Source organism: Argiope bruennichi, chromosome 4, assembly GCF_947563725.1.
Source record: "Argiope bruennichi chromosome 4, qqArgBrue1.1, whole genome shotgun sequence".
Taxonomy (NCBI): Eukaryota; Metazoa; Arthropoda; class Arachnida; order Araneae; family Araneidae; genus Argiope; species Argiope bruennichi.
In genome coordinates, this window is record NC_079154.1 from 118,565,649 (window position 1) to 118,590,930 (window position 25,282).

General features: G+C 27.8%; 1 protein-coding gene across 1 annotated transcript in view; it reads right to left on the bottom strand.

Annotated features, from left to right (window-relative positions):
- The window catches only part of LOC129965843 (dopamine receptor 2-like), a 242,491-nt gene that overhangs the window by 88,951 nt on the left and 128,258 nt on the right, over positions 1–25,282 (bottom strand). The window contains exon 3 of the mRNA XM_056080061.1: positions 8,091–8,148. The gene's annotated coding sequence lies outside the window, so the exon portion shown is untranslated. The remainder of the gene's footprint in view (positions 1–8,090; positions 8,149–25,282) is intronic.

Here is a 25,282-nt window from a genome sequence, read left to right on the forward strand (position 1 = left end):
ACTGTGAAGAAGTCATTTTCAGAGTTAAAATGATTATTTTATTTAGTATATACAAGAAATATTGTTTACTTTCTGGCAACATTAAATGAATGGTTTGGGGATAATAAATACTGAATCAAGTATATCATTCAATGTAAATAATGAATTATATTTTTGTTCTAACTTTCATTATCATTGATAGTTATAGGATAACATTTAGACTAACATTACATTTAAAGAATTTTAGAAGGAAGAATAAAATTTTTATAGAATAAAATTTAGAGAATATTTTTTTCAAGTATAAAAAACCAGTTTGATCAAAGGAGATTTATTGAGATATGACAGGGTAAAGGTTTACTGCTGATGTGAAAGTCATGGACCATTTATTGACAAAGTTTTAATACCATAAACTCATGATACCAAATTTAAATTATTATAATTCAGTGGTCCTCAAGCTATTTCAATAGCGCGTTAAAATTTATGTATAGTTTCAATTGCTTGATTGTAATATATTGAATATTATAATTGTTTTTTATTAGTCTATGTGTTACATTTTTTTTTTTGCAAATATGTTTTATTTTAATCTTTATTTTATTTAATTAATCTTTGATTTATTTCTAATTTCATTGGAATGATTTCATTGCAAAAGGGAATCACAAAACATTTAGTATTACAAATATTGCTCAGAATTCTGAAAATTAAATGACTTAAAATTAGAGACTTCGTATAGTAATATAATTTTCAACATTATATCGCATATTATATAAATCATAAAATAACTTATAAAAATAACACAGTTTTCAATATCCTTTTATACCATAGCTGATTTTTTTAATAGTCGATATTTTTAAATTGGCTTCGTTATATAATTGTTGATTGTTCGTTTACTCAAATTTTTCTTAATATAGATTTTCTAATACAGAGAGACCGAGCTTACCTTGACAGTTTTTTTTCTTTCTTTTCGTATTTTTTCGGTGAAAATATTTAGATACGAATCACATACTGATTACATAGGAATATTTTTCAATCGTACTTACATATGAACTGGTCATTTAAATAAAAAAAAATCATGGATGCACTTAGTTTAACATGTTATTCGAAATAGTCTGCTATATTACAATTTTTCTATAATTACTTATAGTTTTGAACTTAAACTAAGTGAAATCATATCCATTGTCCAGGCATTATCAGCTTGAGAGCAGATAGAAAAAGGTTCTAATAGTTAGTTATAAAAAAAATTCTTTTTTTTTGTGTGTGTGAAATCCGGTTTTTTTAGGAAAAACTCCTACAAAGATAAAAAGGAAAAATTTATCTAACTATAAAACTTGATCCAAATCGTTGGAGCCGTTTCCCTGATACACGAAATAAATGCATATACAAGAAGTGCTCGTTTAAAGATATAAGATTATGATTAATAATTTTTTTATTTTTCAGTTGTTAGAAAAACACACCTATCTCGTATCGTAGTTTCTATTAAATTCTATATTTGCTTCCGCAAAAAAAAAAAAAAAAAAAAAAAAAAAAAAATCCTTGTCTGAAAATGGAACACCGCATCGAAAGTAATCTTTCATCCGGAATGATGGATAAGAACTTTTTCCTGTGAAAATAGCCGGGCTTCAAAACGTTGAATCAAGACTAAAAGAAATCTGTAAGCTTGAAAAATAACTAAGTCTGCAGGCAAAGAAAAATATTGCAAGAGCAAAAACAACTGGCAAGTAGAAAAAGTGAAGGCGTTTATTTTCCTCACTCTAAGTAACATATTTCTTTGTATTTTTGAACATCAACCCTATTCTAAAACGATTTTGTTTGTTTATATAACGTGATTTTAATTTTTTTGTCTCTTTTAAAACTGCTGTTATGTATGTACATTAATATAATATGGCACATATATTTATACATTTTTATTTAGCTTGGCTTGTTTCAACTTCAAGTTTCTTGCTTTGTAAAAATCTAATTTTATATACTATTTTCAATGAAATTACTTAATTACATTTCAGTTAATCGATCATTTATTAGTTAATAGGTGAAATTAATTAAATATAAATTTTTTAACGGTTGGAAAATCTGGTAGAGAATTTGAAGATGCTGGTTTTAAAAAGTCGATAATATTTTTCTTAATGAATAAAAAAATCAATGATTAAATAGTAAAAAAAAAAATACTTAAAATTGAATGCTTTTTCAGTACAGTAAGAAAATCATGTTTTGAAATAGATTAATATTTGTATGTAAAAATTTTTATGTATATAACTAAAAAATTTTTAAAAAAATGTATTTATATGTTTTTGAAAATATATAAATTTTATTTTAATTATTGTTTTATTTTAATGTATAATATAATTTATTTTATGTAGAAATAAGAAAACAAATTGAAAATGAAACTTAACTATTTCTTAATTGATGGGATTACAATAAAATTACCCAAAAATTTGAATTAAGGAACACGAGTTCTAAAAAAATTATGAAGAGCGAAACCACCAATTTTTTTAACTATACACGGCAGTAGAGAATTATTTTCACTATAGAATACCTTTCATAAATGAAGAATAATTAATTAATTAATAATAAAATCTCTTAAATAATTTTAAATAAAAAATTAAATAACATAACCAATTTGAATATCCATTAACTCTTTTTGCTTTTTTAAATAAGGAGTATAGAAATACAAAACATAATTGTCAAAAAATTCGATTTCCATATTATGATAAACCTCCACGCTTCAGGCCTCCTTGGATACGATAAACATATTTTTGGAATCATGTCTGTTCGTCTATCTATCTGTGAATACAATAATTAATAAACGCTTTGAGTTAGATAACTTGATATGTAATATCTATACCAAATATCTAGATTTCTGTCTAATGTTGAATTCAGAGGCTGCCTTATTTTGGGATTTGCAATTCAATAGGATTTTGCAACTCATGTGTAAAGATAAATTAAATTTCACATGTCTGCCTCTATTGTATGTTGTAATCACAAGCAGACAGATAGATATGACTCCAAAACTGACTTTTTCTGACTTGAAGAAATCTCTTGCTGTATCTATCTCTTCGTATATAAGAAAGTTAAAAAACTTTCATTCGATAAAATTTCAAAGTGTCTTAGGTTTTTTCCAAAACGAATTGAGTTTTTCACCTTTATAAAGTACTATAGGAATTCTGTAAGCTTTTGATCCGTCATCCATTATTAAAGAGGAAACCGCTCTTTGCCCCGAGGAAGTTATTCCCGAAGGATATCGAACCTAATACCCTTCACTTAGAATCTCGTCCTTTTTTTGCGTGCACTCATCAACCACTGAGCAGGATTCATTCCTCATTTGGAACCTTTCATCCCTTATTGAATTTCCTAAGGGAAAATTCTGTCTCTTCCAATTAAATCGGATGAAGTCTTCTTTGATCCCTCCTGAACGTGTTCTATCGGTGTTCGCGTGGGTTCCATTCTTCTATCGCGTTTTACTAGTAGTCCAATCTAAGTTATTTTGGTCTCCATGCTGACGAATAATTACCGTCAATTGTTAATAATAGGGTAATGTTTCTTTTGAACTAAAAGCTTACTTTTGCTATTTTGATTTTATGTTTATTTATAAAGAAGGTATCAATGAAAAATTCTATATGACTACAGATATTACAATCAAATTTCTTCAAATGCATAAAATATTGAAAAACTGACAATAATCTCTGTAATAATCTTCGCTCATGATACATTAAAAATTATTTAGATAACTTTTCTGATTTTACGAGGGCTATAACATGTATGTTTGCTTTTGATTTACGATTATTTGATGCTATTTAGTGTAAAATAAACTGTCCAACTGAAAAAAAGACACCTACATGAATAAATAATTTTGATACAAATCAAAGTTGAATTTTCCTTGGCATAAAATATTAGAAAAAGTAAACAGATTGGAGCCAGGTAAAAGTTTTAAAAAGGGATTGAAAAAATTATTTCGCTTCGTAATTAAACAATTATGTAATTAAATTATTTTATTTGATCGTAACCCATGTTTCTTATTTTTCCAATAATTATTGAATTAATTAAATACGAATTTATTTAAAAAAAACTTTAATAAAAAGAGACAATCTTTAAGTACCCATTTGAAAAACATTTATAACTGACGATGTTAAATATATCCCAAAGAAAGAAATGTTAATTAAAATTAAAATAGTCCATTATCGGATAATCATTCTGATATCTTTCACCTTTTTAAGTTTTATTAACCATTATTTTAGGCGCTATCGCTACCTCAGATTACTCACCTTATCGTCGAGACTCACATTTAATTTCACACATGAAGGATTTAAGAATTTTGCAAATGGCAGTGAGTCTTATGAAAGCCTCTTTCAATAATTGCAAAATATTAATTTCAACAAAATTTTAACTTTAATCAGCATTTCAGTGTTTCATTTTAGTAATGCCAAAAATTTGTATATTTTTTTAGCATTTTTAACTTGGAAAAATTATTAAAGTATCAAATTCTTGATGATTTAGTAATTATTATAAATTCATATAATTAGTCATTATTATTAATTACTATTAATGACTAACTTACTTGCAAATAAAAAAAATAATTAACATGATATGATCATTAGAGAAACTATAAATTTTACGCAAATATAACATTAAAATTGCCAAGTGGTATATAAAATAATCAGCTAATTAAATAATTTATATTTAAATGCCGTACGTATAACTAATTTAACTTTAATAATTCATTTAATAATGATTTTACGTATGAAGAATAAATACATGTTGATGTTCTAAAGCTTTGTGATTCATAGAATTTGCATTTAAAAAAAATGTAATTAACCCTTTACTACTGCTCTGGCCCTATCTGCAGTGGAAATTCTATCCTGGTAGACCGGTTTACGTCTCAAACGAGGGTGTATGATGTAAAACGAGTTATCACCAAGAATTTCCTAGATTTGCGTCGTATGCCCGTCGTTTGAAACGGAAAGCGGCTCACCAGTATAAAATTTATACGGTAGATTCGGCCGGAAAAGAAGGGAGGAGGTTAATAACATTTTTTAATCAGTCTGTCCATGACGTCGCACAAACTAATACCCATATATCGTTGAATAGTCTCTCTGGTTGGAAATCTGCCACTAGCTGTATAACAAGTATCCCTTGATCAAATGCTGAAACTCTCAATTGGCTAATTCTTCGCCAATGACTCTTTCAATATTCTTCCTCTATTACTTTAATAATTACTATCCTTCCTGTTACTTCCCACTCGTCTCTGTCCGTTTAATACATTAACACATATCAATGTATCTGACTATCAAGAAAAGAGAAACTATTCGAGTTTCCATGTGGATCTAGAAAGTTCATGATGAGGACAGAATAATGCCGTGTTTACACTCGGCCAGTAGGCAGAACACATGTAGAAAGTCTGAAAAATGCCGTTCGGTCCATTGTAAGTCCCGATTCGGCCCATTGCCCCGATGAGACAGCAACATGCTGCTGTATTGTATTTTTTTTTCTTACTGTGCATGCGTTTGTAGAATTTGGCAGGTTTTTTGGCGTGAAAAAATTTGACTACTTATAACTGATTAATTCCGATATTTATTGCTCATTGTTCTTTCTGATTCGAAGTCGCATTTTTTTTCTTATTATTATTTGCCATTTCTTTTCGATAATTTTCAAAATTTAGGTATTTTGACATCATTTATCCATCATTTTAATACGATACGTGGTAAAAAAGAAAAATTCAGAAACGTCAAAATGACAATTTATAGCCAAGCCTGGAATGCCAGAATCTATCTTATGAAACATAAACCAGCCTCTTTCTGCACATGAGCTGCCTACTGGCCATCTTATAACTGTAAACGCGGCATCAAAACTGTTCTGGAAAATTCATGAAAAGGGCAGAGTTCCCGCTGTCCCATAAAGTCTGGAAAACCCTAAGACATATTATTGCCTCGCTACTTTTTCAAACAATTAAATACTTAAAATTCGAAATATTGTATTATATAACATCTTTTTGTGCATTTCGATTCAAAATAATTTTAACATGGCAGAACACGCTTTTGTACTGCACAAAGAGCAATAAATAGCATATTAGAAGTTATTTTTCTTTCAACATTGCATCTATGCGACATACATTACTTTATATATATGACTTTATGTATATTACTTTTATGTATATTACTTATACTTACTTATGTATATTACTTATGTATATGTATATTATTATTTTTATATATATTACTTTTATGTATATGATGATAACGTAATGAGGGTGCGCATGCTAATTGGTAACATATTCTACAACATTATTTTCATTATTTTCAAGACTATCATTGAATTCTAATACCAATGTGGTTACTTAAAAAATCTATCAAAGAAAAAAAAACTTTTATTTTATGGGATTTTCTTAACTGTAAATTATGCATTTCAAGAAACAAAATTAATAGTATTTGCTTCGGGTGAAATGTAACGTAGTGCATGTTTTCGCTTCCAAATAGAAATTTCATTACAACTGAGGAGATAAACGCCTAAGCACCAATAAATGCTCAGATACACATAAAAATGCCTCGTTCAATATGAGAATATCCATGTCCCATTTACCTCAGCTATATACAGAAAATCGTTTTCACAGACCATTAAATACGAATACAGATTACGATTTATTTGAGGCCGGACAGAAGTAAACATGCGAAGTTGTATTTGTAACCTCCTTTCTTACAAAACTCTTTATGGATTTGTGATTCATACAGAAAAATACAAAGCATGAGTTACATGAATAATGGTTTAGTTTATTCCATAAGTTCTGCAATTTTCGTTCATGGCATATAGTTCAGGTTTTTATGCATTAAATTGCTTACAAAATTGTTTTTTTAATTTGCGATTAGGTTAATTTGTGATTCATATGTTATTTTATTAATTTGTGATATTACTTTTATTAATTTGGGATTCATTTGCTTTTTATTTCAGAAAAATAGAAAGCATATGTTAATAAATAATAGTTTAATTTATTTTACATTGTCTTCAATTTTCGTTCATGGTACATAGTTCAAAACTTTATGTACTATATAGCTTACAAAGCTGTTTATTAATTTACGATCCATATGCTATTTTATTAATTTTTGATTCATATGCTATTTTATTAATTTGTGAATCATGTGCTTTCATTTTCAAAAAAATAGAAAGCATACGTTCATAAATAATGGTTTAATTTATTCTATAATTTCTTCAGTTTTCGTTCCTGGCATATAATTCAAAACTTTATGCACTATATAACTTACAAAGCAGTTTATTAATTTGCAATTCACATAATTTTTGATTCATATGCTATTTTATTAATTTGTGATTCATGTGCTTTCTTTTTTCAAAAAAAAATAAAAATAGAAAACATATGTTCATAAATAATACTTTAATTTATTCTACAGTTTCTTAAACTTTCGTTCCTTGCATATAATTTAAACCTTTATGCACTATATAGCTTACAAAGCTGTTTATTAATTTGAGATTCACATAATTTGTGATGCAAATGCTATTTTATTAATTTGTGATATTATGTTTATTAATTTGTGATTCATGTGCTTTCTTTCTCAGAAAAATAGAAAGCATACGTTCATAAATTATAGTTTAATTTATTCTACAGCTTCTTCAATTTTTGTTCCTGGCATTTAGTTCAAACCTTTATGCACTATATAGCTTACAAAGGTGTTTATTAATTTGTGATTTATATAATTTGTGATTCATATGCTATTTTATTAATTTGTGATTCATGTGCTTTCAATTTCAAAAAAATAGAAAATATACGTTTATAAATAATAGTTTTATTTATTCTATAGTTTCTTCAATTTTCGTTCCTCGCATATAGTTCAAACCTTTACGCACTATACAACTTGCAAAGCTGTTTATTAATTTGAGATTCACTTAATTTGTGATTCATATGCTATTTTATTAATTTGTTAATTAATAAACAGTTAGTTATAAACAGTTATTATAGCCTTTCTTTTTCAAAAAATAGAAAACATATATTCATAAATAATAGTTAAATTTATTCTACAGTTTCTTCAATTTTCGTTTCTGGCATATTATATAAAACTTATACACTAATTAGCACACTACAATAGCACTATGCTAAAAAGAAAACAAAAGAAACCTACCGGGATGCACACATCAGTGTCATTCTTCTTTCCAGAATTGTCTAACCTTTAATTATTTCTGAAAATAAGAAAGAAGAAAAGTATAAGAATAACATAAGTTTGAAATATTACAATGTTTGCCTTTTCAAGAAAAATTTCGCACTTTGTATCCATTTTTCTTTATTAGTGAGTTTTATAAACATATCCAAATCTGAAGCAAAATTAGAGGCGAGTATTGTGAGATACATACTCATCTATTTAAAGTGCCATTAAATTATTAAAGCGTTTCATTATGTAGTTTTATAGATTAGTGTTGATTTATCTATGTAAAGGAAAATTAGAGGCGAGTATTGTGAGACACATATTCATATATTTAAAGTGCCATTAAATTATTAAAGCGTTTCATTGTGTAGTTTTATAGATTAGTGTTGATTTATCTATGTAAAGGAAAATTAGAGGCGAGTATTGTGAGACACATACTCATCTATTTAAAGTACCATTAAATTATTAAAGCGTTTCATTGTGTAGTTTTATAGATTAGCGTTGATTTATTTATGTAAAGGAAAATTAGAGGCGAAAATTGTGAGACACATACTCATCTATTTAAAGTGCCATTAAATTATTAAAGCGTTTCATTGTGTAGTTTCATAGATTAATGTTGATTTATCTATGCAAACATTGGTGAGAAATATTTCGCTTCTTTGCTCTTCGTTATTATTATCAATGAAAGTTTTGTTTAAATTTGAGTGGTTTGTCTTAAAGCCTAATTTTGTTATAGGATGAACTCTGTTTAACTCAGCGCAGATCTTTTAGTATAGAATGCTGAACTGACATTCCGGTTTAATGTTTTTTCACTATAATTGTGTCAGAGCTGAACTTAGTTTTACTGTAATGCTCCTTTCTGAAAGTTTACAAAGTCTGATAGTGACATAACTCTTAATTTGGTATCTTACATCAAAAAAAGAAAAAAAGAGGAATTTCTTCGATTGCGAAGATATGAAAATAATAAATTTCTGCCGCGCAGCTGAAACATCTAAACGTAATTGGCTGCCAGCCACTCATATGAAATAGATGATTCATTTATATTTTCGTGAACTTAAAATAACTGCAGTAGCAAGTAGCATCAATCATTCACTGAAATGAAAGCAACATAATTTTTATTGTTTGATTAATTAAGAAATTAAGAGCAATTTTAAACCTCTAATGCAACTTTTGAAAATGAATTCCTAAACTAAATGCAAAAAATGGCACTATCCCCAGACACGCTTATATTAGAAATCTAATCCCAATCATTATTAGAGAAATAGATTTATTTTAAGGGTTTTCACTCTTTATTGATTCACTTTTTCATTACTTGTTGTTTCCTTACATTATAAATTCCATTATGTTTCACAAGGGAAAAAAAGTAATGAAGGTTATAGGAATTTTCGGCTCTTGACCGATTATTTTTATTTTAATTATGATTTTTCGACAATGTCAGAAGCATAGTTTACTTTTTTGCCATCGATTTTTTCTTCGCATAAAAAATTTTTTCTCAGTTCGTTGTGTTGTTAATCCTATTTTGATAAGATTAATAACCCCTTGAGTTAATGCGGACATAATTTTTTTTTTTAGCATGTTCATGTTTTAAGAGTTTTAGCTATTTTCTTAAATCTGTAAAAATAGAAGTGCATTTCTGTTTTGTTTCTTTTTCTTGATCAAGAATTCATGGAATATTATAAAGGGCTAAATAAGAACTTTCCCTGTGAAAGGTATTGTGCCTTTTATGAAAGAAAGAGACAAAAAATTAACTTTAATCACTAATTTAATTTAATTTTTCCCAATATATTATATAAATTAATTGCCTTATGTATATTATGAGGAGATTATTCCTTTCATAAAATCTGGCATCAATTAATTTATAACATACATTATAACTGTGTTTTACAGTGTATTCCCATTAAGTTTTTAAAGAAATCTTGTACATATATACAATTTCAAAAGCTTAAAGAGGTCTGTTTTTGAAATTTTATCCAATATTTTGCTAGAATGTTGTCTTTTGATAAAACTTATAAAAAATCATCAACTTTAAAATTAGGAACATAATTCAAGTTATTTTTGTTGGAATAAAAGTAGTTTGTCAGATTTACTTGCTCTTCATCTGTAACTGTCTGAAATTCAGTTGTTAACTGCGAATCCATCTTCTTTGATATAAAAAATAGCAAATTTCGTGTGATCAATCTTGTTTGGCTTTGGTTAGCATGACAGGGACCAGCTCAAGGGAGAATATAAATTGTTATACTCGTACTTGTACTACTTGTAGTAATTGTACCAAAACATCTGAGAGAATTCCTATTATGTATAATATTAATGATAAATCCGAATAGAAATCTTAAAGAAATCTGAATCTGAAAGAAATTACGGTATGAATAATTGAAATTATATATATAGACGTATACAAAGAAACTAGAGTTCTTTTCATATAGATTAATTTTGAAATACTATTTTTTATATTGTCCAATACTTTTTAGATTAAAAACGTCATTTCATAGTTAAACTGTTGATTTAAAGATTATTTATATAGGTGTACATAAAATAATTTTATGTAACATTTTTTAACGATATTTGTTAAGATTATTAATGTAGTTAGTTAAAAAAACGTTTAATATGTAACGAATGTGATTGATTTTCAATGAAATAAAAATTCATATTTTATGCTAAATCTGTGTAATTTTGTGTAGATTCTTTTATTATCCATCGAGCTTCTGTTATTACTCATAATTATAAAGGTTAGGAAAGGATATGCATGGATTTAAGTATTTTTCATTTTAGAAACTACATGAGGAACAGAGCTTCATTCGGCAGTTTTTTTTTTTTTTTTTTTTTTTTTTTTTTGTAAAACTGCATTTTTTCCCCCCGAGAAACAATTTAGACACAAATTACATACTGATTACATATGAATAGTTTTCAATATGTGAACTAGTCATTTAAATAAATAAATAATAAAAAAACACGAATTAATTTAGTTTAACATGTTATTCGAATTGGTTAACACAATAATTGCATTATTGCTACTGGATGTGAGCATTATCAGCTGATAGAAAAACAGTTCTAATAATTATATATATATATATATATATATATATATATATATATATATATATATATATATATATATATTAAATCGTGCATATCTCAGAAAAGACAACTATATAGATAAACTTAAGAAGTATCCTTAGAGCCGTTTATGAGATACGCAAAATAAATTTATATATATACATTGCTCGATGAAAATAATAAGATATATTTTGACAGAACCAGTTGAAATAATGAAAAAAAAATTAACCGTATCATTTAAAAACAAATTTTGAATGATATTCATCTATTTATTTATTCTAGTTTTTCATTGTTTTTGTTTTTTCATGGTAGTTTTAAAAATGTCTTTAAAAAAAATCTATAAATTGTATGAATACTATCAGCAGTTTGTTACAGACATTGCTGAAAGGGTATTTCTCAATTCTTTTATATTATTTGTTTATGTAAGGAATGTCATAAAAATATAAAATCAAAAATGGTGAAGGTAAACGAACCTATCAACATGTTTATAACTTTTATATATCAGAGCTCATAATAAATGCATCTTGAACACAAATTTTATGTCCAAGAAAAATAACCATAACAGTAATTCAAGAAAGGAATTATTGGTCTGTATATTAATATGTCTGAAACGAAATGCATTTTAGTGTCCCAAATTCTAAAATAATAAAACATTTATACAAACATTCAAAACTTTTCTGCAAAATTATTTCTTAACTACTTCCATAAATTCAGATGAAATAAAGTTGTTCAGACTATATGTCTGTCAAGTAGACACAAATATTGGTTGAATTAATGGATTTGGAGTAATATAGCTATCCAAAAGTACAAGACTTTTTATTCGCAAAGCAATTTATACTGAGACAATCAATAAGGCATTTTTTCGATTTCCGCTTCTGATATGCTCTTTTACACTATTTCATAAGCAACAGTATCTTAAGAAGAAATAACTACGAATATATTTTAATTAATGTCCTTCATTTCAATATAATTTTCGTTCATTTATTGGTACATATTTATAATACTGGCTGCTTCTTTTTCGATTCAGAAATGAAATTTTAAAAATAATTTCCTGAATTATACATATAAATTCAAAAGCACATACAATTTTAAAACTTCAAAATTAAAAAGAAAAAAAATGAAAATAAGGGCACGAAATTTGATATTTTCTGAAAGTAAAGATAACGAATGAATCATCTGGGCCTTAAACCTATTATATTGCATTTGTTAACCCTTTCTAGGGCCGTGGGAAATATGCTTCCCACCAAATGTATCAATTTTTGCATGAAATTATGTAGGTTGGCATAAGTTCTAAGGAATTTTTTTTAGAAAAACAGAAACTTAGAGGCTTCATTTTTTTATCTCACACAAAATGATGTGTCTTGATTTGTACTTAATTATTAATTAACCAAATTAATTAATTAATCAAATTAAATTTATCTAATAAGCTAAATGAATCCCTTTTCTTATTTTAAATTCAAGCCTCAAAATATTTTAACATAATATGACTAGAAAAAATGGCCCTTTAAAGGGTTAAAAAACTTACGAAAGCTTTTGTTATATAGAGAATAGATTATTGCTTTATAAAAAACAATGGTTGCATTCTATATTTAATTCCTAACTTAAAAAAAAATCCATATAATTTGTTAAACAAGTAACTAAACGATTAACACAAATAAAGACTAAACATATAAACAATATAAAAGTATTGGCTCTAATTGTTTACTTATAAATATTTAAAAATATATAAATTATATCTCTGAAATTCACAAAATGACTTATAGTAGAGCATCGTTGAATAACATTTTGTACTTTAGAGTTATTAAATTGTACTTGAAAGTTATTAAATTTGTTATAATTAAAAAAATTAAACTATGTTATCATTTTTCTATGTTTCAAAATTCACGGAATAATGAATATAATTTTAAAAAACAATAAAAGGAAAAATGTTTTTCAGTTATGTTATTCTCATTATTTTTTATTATGTCACACAGTATGATAACCGAATAAGCGCATTTTAAGCAAAATAAATAGAAAGAGTCTTAATAAAAACGATTTTTGCACATGATATATTGGTACTTCATCAAAAATAAACAAATTCAGGTATTTTAAATAAATGCACGAAGAAAAAAATTGCTTGTCTTGGGTTGATGAAAAATTATTTGCAGCTATCAAATAAATCTTTTATTTGAAATTTCAAGATGGATGAGACTTTGAAAAAAAAAGTTTTTCAGTTGGAAAGCTAAATTTTTCATTACTCATCAAAGACTACTGCCGCCAGTAGAGTTGAGATGCCATAATAACTTCGAAGACAGCAAACATATTTCATTCTTCTGATGCTGTCAGCAAAATTTCTTAATGGATAGCAAAAACTGTACAAAACCCAAAAAACAAAGAGGCATTTGAGAAATTTTTAGAAAATTTTGATGTTTTTAAAGTAGTTTTTTACTAGTGTTAAATGCAAATTTTTGTAATATTTTTAGACATAACAAAAAGTCAATATAACATTGCAAAGTAGTAATTTTAGTAAAAAATTTGCTATTCAGGTTTATTTATTCCTAGTCATCTAGATCCATATATAAAAATGAAAATTTTGAATGTATATAGCTTTCATAAAGCTTTTGAAAGTAAATTGCTTGGGATTTGATATCTAATATTTTTAAGATAAAACTATAGAAATTTAAATTATCATTATTGAATGTTAAGTTTGAAAATTAAATGCTTTTGTAAGTCCTGTTGGTTCACCTTTATTTCTTCTTTCAGTAATAATGGAATCTCATTATCAAATTATCATTTTCTTTCAAGTGTTTTCATTGATATAAACTGTGGTTTATTTGGGTACAACTAGATATTTTATTATTACATTTTTTTTAAATGCTTGTACATTATTTCAATAAATACAGATCTTTATTATCATTTAATCATTATTAGTTTAAATTTTAATTTTTCTCTAGTGTGTGAATCTAAAAGTGAATTTGAGTAAAAGTAAAAAGCAAGATTAGGATAGCGAAAGTAATTAAAATAAAAAAATTCTGTAGCTTGATACAGAAATAAAAATGTATTGTTTCTAAAAGCTGTTTTTATTTTTATTTATTTTGAATTTTTATATTCCCCTTTAAAAGTGTATTAATTATAATGATAAACTATAGGAACATAAATATTTAGAAATTGCGTATGCATTAAATCAATTTCAGCAATTTTCGTAGAAGAAAAAATGCATGATAATTGAAATTCATCTTCCGAAAAATAGCTGTGTTTTTTTTACAGTCTAGTAATTGAAATGGTGAAGATGAAACGTAATTAGCTGCCTTTTCTTTTGTTTTATATTGATTTTTAGATTTTAATCTTAATGACATGTTTGTAGAAAGACGACAGCTAGTTCTGCATTGCATGCAATAATTACATGCAGTAAAATCAATATCTTTTCAATAAGAATAAGATAAGAAAATATTTTAATACATTTTTCCACATATTTAGCGAATGGAATAGAACAGAATGAGGAAGAATTTTTACATCACATACAACACTGATTATTTACTGAAATGTTTATAGACCGATATCTTTATTGTAAAAAGAATTTAGAAATTTTCTGGAATAATCTCCATTTTTTTAAAATTGGCTTGCTATCCCCAAAAAATTGAGTTATAATTCATTTGTATAAAGTTTTAAAAATAACCAACTAGTATTAATGCGAAGCCTCGTGAATTTAATATATCTTATAGCGTATTATTATATCATATTTATAAAAGAAATTATTTGGTCAGATAAACTTGACTTGCGATGACAATGAAATTCGTATTAACAATTAGTTGAATCCACTCTCGAATAATTAAATGTATGCAATATATATTGCATAAATGTGTAAATATATTCAGAACTGAATGTATCCATAATCAGATCAAATCCAGAATCTACATAATCGAATGAAAATCACTATGATAATTAAATATAATACTTTATTTCATAATTTTTTTAAACAATTTACTTGGAATTCTACTTCTGGAAAAATGATTTCATGAAGTTATTGTATGATGAAACTTGTACAGCCTCATTTAAATGTTTGATTGCGTTTTGTTTTGTTTACTTTTTAGTTAGATATCATCTTTTGGTTTGGGAATGCGTTTTCAAATTCATCTTCATGAGAGGTCATAGATAATGGTATATCGCATGCATTTTATGAATAAAAGTTATTTATTTTCAGTAAAATAAATTAGTTATAAATTATAAAAAAGTATTATATCTCTAGGCATAAAAGACACCCACATTTGACATTAAATTCGTTAAATTGATAAATGCAATCTGCATTTCTAAAAGCTACATTTGATAAACGAAAGTCATAAGAAATGCACTAACTCAATTTAGTGTTTAGCAATTTTCACATACTTTCCAATCCACCCTTGCAAAAAAAAAAAATCGAACGAAAATCCAGTCTTCCCTTCAACATTGTGGGCAATTTGAAACTTCAAATGAGCGCCGTAATCACACACTCTAAATACGAACAATCTTATTCCTCCAGACATTAAGACGAACGTGTACCTTACCGACCGAGAGAGTGAATGAAAGCTCCGACAAAGTGCCGACAGCAACAAAAGTTCTGTAATTTTGCTTTAGGGAAGTTCAATTGGCTACTCTCTCGGCGCTGTTCCTCCTTTCAATTGATATAATCATCAGCTTGTCCAGCGAAGGAAAAAGACGCTGCAATTTCCTCCGAACAGACTTCTCGCTCGGGGGAAATTCATTGAATCGCGCTGTCACTACATCTTGTGACTTTTTTGTGCTTCTCTGTGTTCTAGTTGTGTGTACATTTGATTTCTTGGCAAACGGATATTATTTGCCGTTCGTATTTGCACAGAAACAAGATGATAAAAGTTTGCTTTGGGGGAAAACTTCAATATCGATTTTTTAGTGGAGGAAATCGGTTGAAAGAATGTTTTTAAAAGTTTCGTATGTTTGTATGCTTGTTTATTGACTAAGCGTTAGGTATTAGTACATTTCCGAAAATACTTTTAGTATAGTTTTATTTCACTTGTATTTACTTCCTTATTTGCTTTACATTAAAGTGATGATATGTAAGAACGACCCATTATTATTAGATAGTTCTTTATTCAAGCACAGATTCATCCAAAGAAAAGTTTGAATAAATGTATACTTGATATTATATAAATTTGTATGCGATAAAATAAAGCAACTTTAAAAAATAAACTCATATATAATATATAATTTTAGTGTACATAATGTATAATTTCTGTATGCATAATGCTCATTTTTTGTCACGAGTGTTTAAATAAAGTCAGTAGACTTTCTGAATTATAATTCCAATTTCAAAATGTCCATATATGAAATGTGAAACAGTTACTAGGAAAGATTTTCCTACTTAAAAATTAATGAATCAAAGGAGATTAAAACATTTAATTCGAAGCAAGATAGTATGGTAATAGTGCTGAATGCTTGATTCATCTGCCAATACATTAGTTTTATTTTAATTCATCATTCTTAATTACGATTACTTATAAATATAGATGTATATAAAACATATTTGGTAACATTGCAACGCTTGTTTACTTATGCAAAAATCTAAAAATAAAAAAGTACTAAAATAAAATATTTTTACAAATTTATTATAAACAGAAAATAAGTTTTGAAAAATTAATTTTTTTAACACTAAAATTTTTTAAATAATTTTGTGAATAAATAAGTCCTGAATTATTCTATCTCCTTAATATGAAATATTCAAGACATTTAATTTAATTGTAAGATACTTTTTCAATTCCAGTCTTGTTTCCTAAGAGAAATAAATAACTGAATGGCTAATTAAACATTTCAAATAACTTCCTTTCAAATTGAACTCAATTATAATTTTTTTTAAATAAGAACTTTTTTCCTTATAAATAAAATTCCAAAAAATACACCTTGAAGATTCAAAGTGCTTCGTGGTGATACTTTATAAAAGTAAAAGAATAATTCTTAACATAAGAAAATGCACATGTTACTTAAGTTCAAATACATTTTAAACTTTACAAAATACAAACAATACAAAGAACTTTGATTCTTTCTCTTTCCAATATCTCAAAATTGAAAATGAATTTATTTTCCTTTATTTTCAGAACATTAAAAGACGTATAAATTACAAAATTTATCATGTTCATAAACATATATAGAGTAAAAATTGTTGCCACATTGTGCAAAGAACTTTTATTGTTTCACTTTCCAGTATCTCAATGTTTAAAGTAAGCTTATTTTACTTTATTTTAAAAACAATAAAGAAACGTATAAAACCCAATTTCTTTTTAAAAAAAATAATAAAAATGTTTGTTTTTTAATTGAAGATAGCGATGTAAAATTTTAATGCTAAAATAAGTTACTTTTATAATTTATAGCAGCATTTACTTTTAAGTAATTTTCTTTTATAAATTTCGTTCTGGTAGTATAAGAAGAAACTGCTTTAGAATTTCAGAGTTTCGGAAAATTTAGCAAATAGTTGATGAAAACAAACTTTTACGTGTAAATCTAACGTGCTAATCCAATATTTATAAACCAATACATAGCTTGTTATATCCTTGCTACTTTGTTTCCAGGAGTGCACACTAGGGTTCAAGAAGATTCAACTTTGAAGCTCCGAAAGTATCAAGCATTCATTTAAATTTGAATTCTAAAACGGTTTATCCTTTATATAAGAAAAAGCGTTCACATTTCAAAATAAAAATAGATTATCGAAATAAATAGCAAAATGTATTAGTTATACTTTCTTACTCTTATATTACTCCTTATTTTTATTTTTAAAGTTCCCAGATATAAGTCCTGAAAATTTATTCGTTTTATTTCTGTTAATTGCATTTCATCAATTAAATGATATACAATTAATGAAGTAAATTTTATTTCCAAAATAATCCTTGAAAACAAATAAATAATAACGAGCAGCTAAACATACCAATAATAATCCTATTAAATCTTAGCAGTCGTCTTTTTAGTTTTATTTATACTATTATTTTAATAACATTCAAAATGATAAATTTGTTTTATGATAAAGACTTGCTTTTTTTGTGCTATCTAGAAGTGTTGGAACAAACAGTTTGCTTGAAAAAAAAATCCGACAGTGAAAAATCTACGAGTTTAAAGTCTGTAATTCTCCTTTAAAAACACACTCGCACAATGCCTTTCATTATATTTTGAAGCAGGAATCAAGAGGCAGTGTGTCGCCGGGACATACTTCAAATACAAGATGTCTTTTTATTCTCATTTGGCATTGAATCAAGTCAGTTCTTTCAATTGTCAAACGTCGTACTTAAAGAGATTGACAAATTCGTTTCGGTTCTTTTTTAGTTCGCCGCGGAAGAATTAAAATGTTATTCTTGGCTATCGTAGCTGTTGATAGCTATTGCCCGTGGATTTTAGTAGATATATCTATGACAAAAGAAACAGAGGTAGAAATCATTGAGCAAACCTTTCATAAAATATTGCCTTGAAATTGTTCTGGAACAAAAAGCGATGAGAAGAAAATAAAATGCAGACAAACACGTTAATAAGAAAGAAATCAGTAATTAAAAATTGTATTCCAGATTAGAATCTTTTATTTCCGTGTTCATTTCAGTATTTGAAGAAACATGCTATGATAAAAATATTTCATACTGTATGAGAACAGAACATAATTAGTTTAATTTTCCCCAAGTTCCAACTTATTTTAAAATTAAATAAAACAATTAAAATTTAACAAATGAAAAAACTTTAAATATTCTGTTATCTGTCTTAAATATGATGACTGATTTAATTTTATACAAATTTCTTTTCAAATATGAGTAGCTTTAATATAAAATATGTTTACTAAATTTGCTGGAAAGTTAATAATACATTTCCTGAGCTTTAAAATGTTTTCATATTAGCATATTAGCATACTTAAAAGTAAAAAACGGTTTAAAAATAAAATAATAACTTTGTAATTTTGCGGTTGAATGCACCTCATTAACATTCATGATTATAATGTAAGCGAAATTGTTAAAGTTTCTAGATATAAATTTCATATTTTGGTATAATTCACAGAAAAATTTAATTTACTTATACATAGGATTTTGTGAGTTAACTTTATATTGGAACACAATTTTTTCATATTTGAAACTATTATATAAAATGAAAAATATTTTTTTCATCGGTATAATTTTTTTCGTCTATGCAGTAATTATAGAAATTAAAAAAATAGGCTGTTTATAGAATAAAAATATATAATAAAATAATCATCGAGATTTTATTGAAAATATCTCAAACACCTCAGCCATTCCTTAATATAATTTTTCTTAACCCTTTTCCCCTCAAAACAGCGGAAACCCCGATTCATTTTCTACATCCTTTAAAGATATCAAAACTTAATGATATGGTATCATCTCGCGAGAAATATGACTCCAAAGAGGGTGCGGAAACTTTACCCTGTCGTTGTCGACACCATTTCGAATTTCGCATCTGCCCCCCAGCGCGGCAAGACACACGGAAGAAAACAGTTTTATTTTGAAGGAAGGCGTTGCACATCAAGGGCTTCGGGTACAGGAGATCGGAAGATATTTGACACTTCCGGAATATTATTTTCGAGATTGTCAAAGAGATCAAACTCCTGCGGGAGAACCCCAATCCACAGAGTCAATGTTGACGCTGAATAACATTTCCACGTCAAAATCTGGGAAGAGGATGGAAAGGTGCGGAGAGAAAACGCATTTCTGGGAGAAGGGGAATTGGAACAATATCGCATCGGCTCAAGATAAATGCATGGATTGCTTTGGAAATAACATGGTGCCAAAAGATGCGCTGGGTATATAATCATAATCTCTGAGTGGCTTTGTTGTATCACCGTGACAGATATTATAACAATAATTTTAACGTTTCTTTTTATTAATTAAATATTTCAGAAAAGTGAAATGACAATCAATTATAAGCAAAGGATAAAAGTTAAGGGAAATATGATAACGAGCAAAAATAGGGATTCAAGCGTAAATTGTAGCTTTTGTCTGGTCTCAACCCGGAAAAATACATATAGAATCATTTGCACTCATTTGCCATTTATCATTGCATTTATCATTGCACTCATTTGCCATTTATTATTGCATAGTATTCGGAATTGAACATAATGTTGAAAATGTTGGTAAGAAATAAATTAAAAAGTTAAGTAAGAAAAAAAATCAATTTCTCATGGAAGGCTTTAAATTATAACGTATTTGATAAAGATTATTATTATTTATAATTCCTTTTAGATATTTTTGTAGGAAACATCTTCTATGAAGAATTTCTAGTATGTGTAACAATGTCATATACGTCTAAATTGCTTTATATATTTTGCTAGAATGCTTATTTTGCTAAGACAATGTTCGAAAGTATCTATCATATTTAAAATAATATTGAAAATCCAATCATTCTCCCCCAATTCCTACTATTGTGTTTGTTTCTTTAATTTTTGTTTCACTTAGTGGTCTGAAAGTACCACTGCTAGTTATCAAAGAAATTTCAAAAACAATACTTTGTATATTTTCAAAGTAAAATAGAAATATCTAGCCATAACCATGGTATCGATTTCGCCAATTTTTATTTCCTATGAAATTCCGAGATCCTACATTATGAATGTTCACCTGCTCTTAATTTTTGAGAGAAATTTGAAACTCGCTACGATTTCTTTATGAAGGAAAAAAGCACCAATGTACCGATTTCGCAAAAATTAATTTATTTGCAAATTCATAAATTCATGAATTTCAGATATGTCAGCGATGATCATCTACCATGTACGTTCTGCATTTCCAGAGGTATTGCAAAAGTGAATCTAAATAGATTTCCCAATTTCACTAAACTAGATTTATTTTACCAATTTAATTTTCCAACTTACAAACATAACTAATCAGAATGCTTTATGCCTTCGTTTCCGAACATTGAACAGTACTTTCATTTAATGTGAAAATATATAGTTCATCAGAACTAACTGAAATTTTTAAATCCATAATATTAATATTTTGGGTGATAGATGTGACTGGCATTAATTGTTTTTTATTAAGATTATATAAAATTATTTTATTTAAAAGCAAAATTCATAGAATTCCATAGGGCTTAAAAGATTATGGAATATGACAACCAACAAATAGCATTGTTGACAAAATGATAATACATTTTACAAAGAAAGTGATAAATTTGAACATCATATTTAAATAAAGAAGTTTTAGAGGTTTTAAACACGAAAGGGAAAGAACATCTGGATATTTAAAAAGCAAATTTGTAATTTAACCATTATTATCTATATTGCATGCATTGAAATGGAAATCTACATATTTAATAAAAATATGACAAACTGCACTGCAATAAATTTGTCCTCACGATATGAAATCATCTACACCGAAGATATATTGCATTATAACCACCCTTCTAATAACATGTAGGACTATATTCAGCCCGCAAAATTGCCAGCACCAAACGAGGCATTAACTCCAAAGCTGCTGATAGATAGTCAGAGGTATCTGGTACCAAGCGCTCACCAGCTGGTCCTGCAATTCCCTCACATTGCGAGGGGGTAAAGACGCAACATGAATTTGGTTTTTCAGGTGCGATCACAAATGCTCTATGGGATTAATGTCAGGGGAATTTGGAGGCCAAGACATGACTTGAAAGTCACTGGAAGATTCCCCGAACCACTCCCTGACGATTCGACCATTATTGCATGGTGCATTATCCTGTTGGAAAACATCCATCATCCCCCGCCGGAAATACTATTGTCATGAATGGGTGAACCTAATTTGCAACGATGTTCACGTAGTGCACAGACGTCAAGGATTATGGGTCCTCAGGTGCTGCATGAAAACATTGACCACACCATAATACCCCCGCCACCGGCTTGCCTCCGCCCAACTGTGTATCCGGGAACCAGAGTTTCCTTCCATACTAGCATAGCATCCTTTGGAAATTGGAGTATTCGCATACTCCCTTCGATGTGATGGTTCAGAATCGGAAAACATGTTAGTCGGACCATGCAATCTTCTTCGATTCTTCTAATGTCGAATTCCTATGTTTCTAGGCCCATTGCTGACTGTGACGTGCCGTCAGTGCAGGGACATGCATCGGTCTTCGGCTGCTTAGGCCCATACACAGCAATGTACGCTACACAGTGTGTTGAGAAACGCTGTCTGGGTTTCCACTGTTGTAGCTGGTGGTGACTTCGGCTGTTGTAGCTGTTCGGTCACGGTGAACAATGCGTAGCAATATCCGCTCTCCTCTGAAATCAATGACACACCGCTATCCGGAAACTTACTGTTTCATCATCCATACACCACTTTCGATATATGCTCACAATAACTGGACGTGGACAGTCCACTAAACGCGACGTTTGTGATATTGATGTTCTAAGTGTCCGATCCATAACAATTTGACCGTTATCGAAGTCTGATAAATCAGCTACTTTTCCCATTCTTTCGCTAATCACGCTATGTTTGGAAAGACAATGCATAGCTGCTTTATATATTCCAACATCAACATCAGCCGTGCACGCGCAGTTGTTTTGTTTCTGGGCGAGACCATTTTTATGTATGGAGGGTGGTCTTAATGTAATGGCTCTTCGGTGTATGTGTAGCTATAAATCTGGTTCTAACGTATCAAGAAATAGCAGCTTATCATACTTGTGAAGGCAAGAAATATCTTACAATAATATTCTATAACATTAAGACAACAATATAACTTAATGTAGGGAATTATCATTTCTACAGGACATAATTATTGCAAGTACAATTATCATTGTTTAACCACTAAACAACTAGTTCAGGAACTTGAAGTACATTTATGCAAGGCTTTTATATTCATATTTTGGTTATAATCATGTAATCTGTATCACGCGCCTTCATAAATAAAGCGGAATTAAGAACAAAAATTAGCTGTTTCCAGAGAATTCCCTCACACTTTTATAACCTTGATTATGTCTTAAAGAATTAGAGCGAAAAGAGTAGCCATTCATGCATTCTGTAGGAAATTTATCACGTATTGGGATCAATTTGGTAACCGTTCAATTTATGATTTATTTCTTATTTATAGATCTAATCAATCTTCTTTCTTTTTTAACCTTGTAGAGGGAGAATAATTGGCCGGGAAAACTGGAACAACCTTTAAATAACATTAATTATTGAATGAAGATTCAATAATTAACATCGTGGAAACAGAAACGAAATATACGGTTACATGCAAAACTTGAAAAAGCAGTGATATGAACAAAATAGCATTCTAAAGAATTACAGCAATGAAGTAAGGTGTCTTAGGAAATAAAGAAAAATGTTATAGATTTTGTTTCAAATATTGAGAATATATTTAAATTGAAATACCTAATAGATATGATTAAGAAAAATCCAATTCTGTATAAAAACTTTGCCATTGAGTGTAGATTAATATTTATACTCGGAATTGGATAAAATCAAAAACTGCCTTTAAAAATATTTATTTTAACGAATAAATAGAATAATACCTCATCCTTTCTAGTCATAGAAAGATAGTCAAATTTGAAACAGAGACAGCATCCTATCCCAACACCTCGAATTTCTAGATGGCTACTGTATTGTAAAAATAATAGAGATTCTGTGATCTGTTATAAAATAACAATCACCAACATGCACATGCGCCCTTCCGGAAGCAGTACGTCTTTCATAGAAATACTACCACCGTTTTTGCATCCCCACTCCTAAAGGAAGCGAGAACCGGTATACTGAGACTGACAATTTCTCATTAACGTATAAGTAGTCGCGCCTCTCCTGTCCGAAAAAACAGCCAATCATTTCATTTAATCATGTGGTAACATATTGTCTTCTCTCATTAATGACAAATTGCATGATATCATATACAGCATTGAAATTGTAGATACGAGTGCAGAGATTTCGACAAATTAGTTTCACGAGAAACTAAATTCTAATAATTTAATAATATAAAAGTTCCATCAACCTACTTACAAGATAAAAATTATCTGTTGATATAGCAGATATTAATAGTTTAATGAAAAAAGGGAGATTCTTGTGATAAAATAGAGAAGAAATGTTTTCCAAATATTTTCTCATTACTTACTTTTTTCGAATAAAGATTACGTATTTCTTAAACTATTCCGATATATGGTATTTCACAAGTGTTGAAATATATAAAGAAATAGAAAACATTGATCTTTCTAAAATTGGAAGCCTTTTATTTGATAAAAATATTGCAGGATGAAATAAAGATAATTTGCTTATTATCTTAGAATGAAGAACATCTCAAAGGATTGCTCAGCATTTAAAAGATTAAACCAGCGAAAATATAGTTTTTTCCATGAAGTATTATTCAGCAATGTAATATTTACAAACTAATATTCATTTATTTCTGCCATTCTATTGTTTTTCATACTATTAATATATTTTATTCATTTGATATTTTCGAATGATCAGCATTACATATTGGAAAAGACAAAAATTCAATAACTAGCGTGGGAATCTCTCTGTTTAAAATATCCTCAATAATGGTAAATGAGAGGTTTTTTTAAAACTTCAATAAATGTTACTTCAGATTTTTTAAATATTTGAAAAAATAAATCCCATGGACGTTTCACAGATGTTATATCAATTGTGTTTCTTCTTTTAAATCGTGTGCCAAAAAAAATTTATCTTTTGGTTCAGATGCTGAAGATTAGCACTATTGACACTGCACTCTATCGAAAGTAATTTGATTTAGCTCTAACAGCCTTAAGTTTTGCTGCTTTGCAGGACCACTCCTGATTACTATATAGAACGTCTATATAGAGAAATACTATATAGATTTCTTAGAATGACTATTTACAAAGTGTCTATATAGAGAAATACTATATAGATTTCATAGAATGACTATTTACAAAGTGTCTATATAGAGAAATACTATATAGATTTCATAGAATGACTATTTACAAAATGTCTATATAGAGAAATACTATATAGATTTCATAGAATGACTATTTACAAAATGTCTATATAGAGAAATACTATATAGATTTCATAGAATGACTATTTACAAAATGTCTATATAGAGAAATACTATATAGATTTCATAGAATGAATATTTACAAAATGTCTTTATAGAGAAATACTATATAGATTTCATAGAATGACTATTTACAAAATGTCTATATAGAGAAATACTATATAGATTTC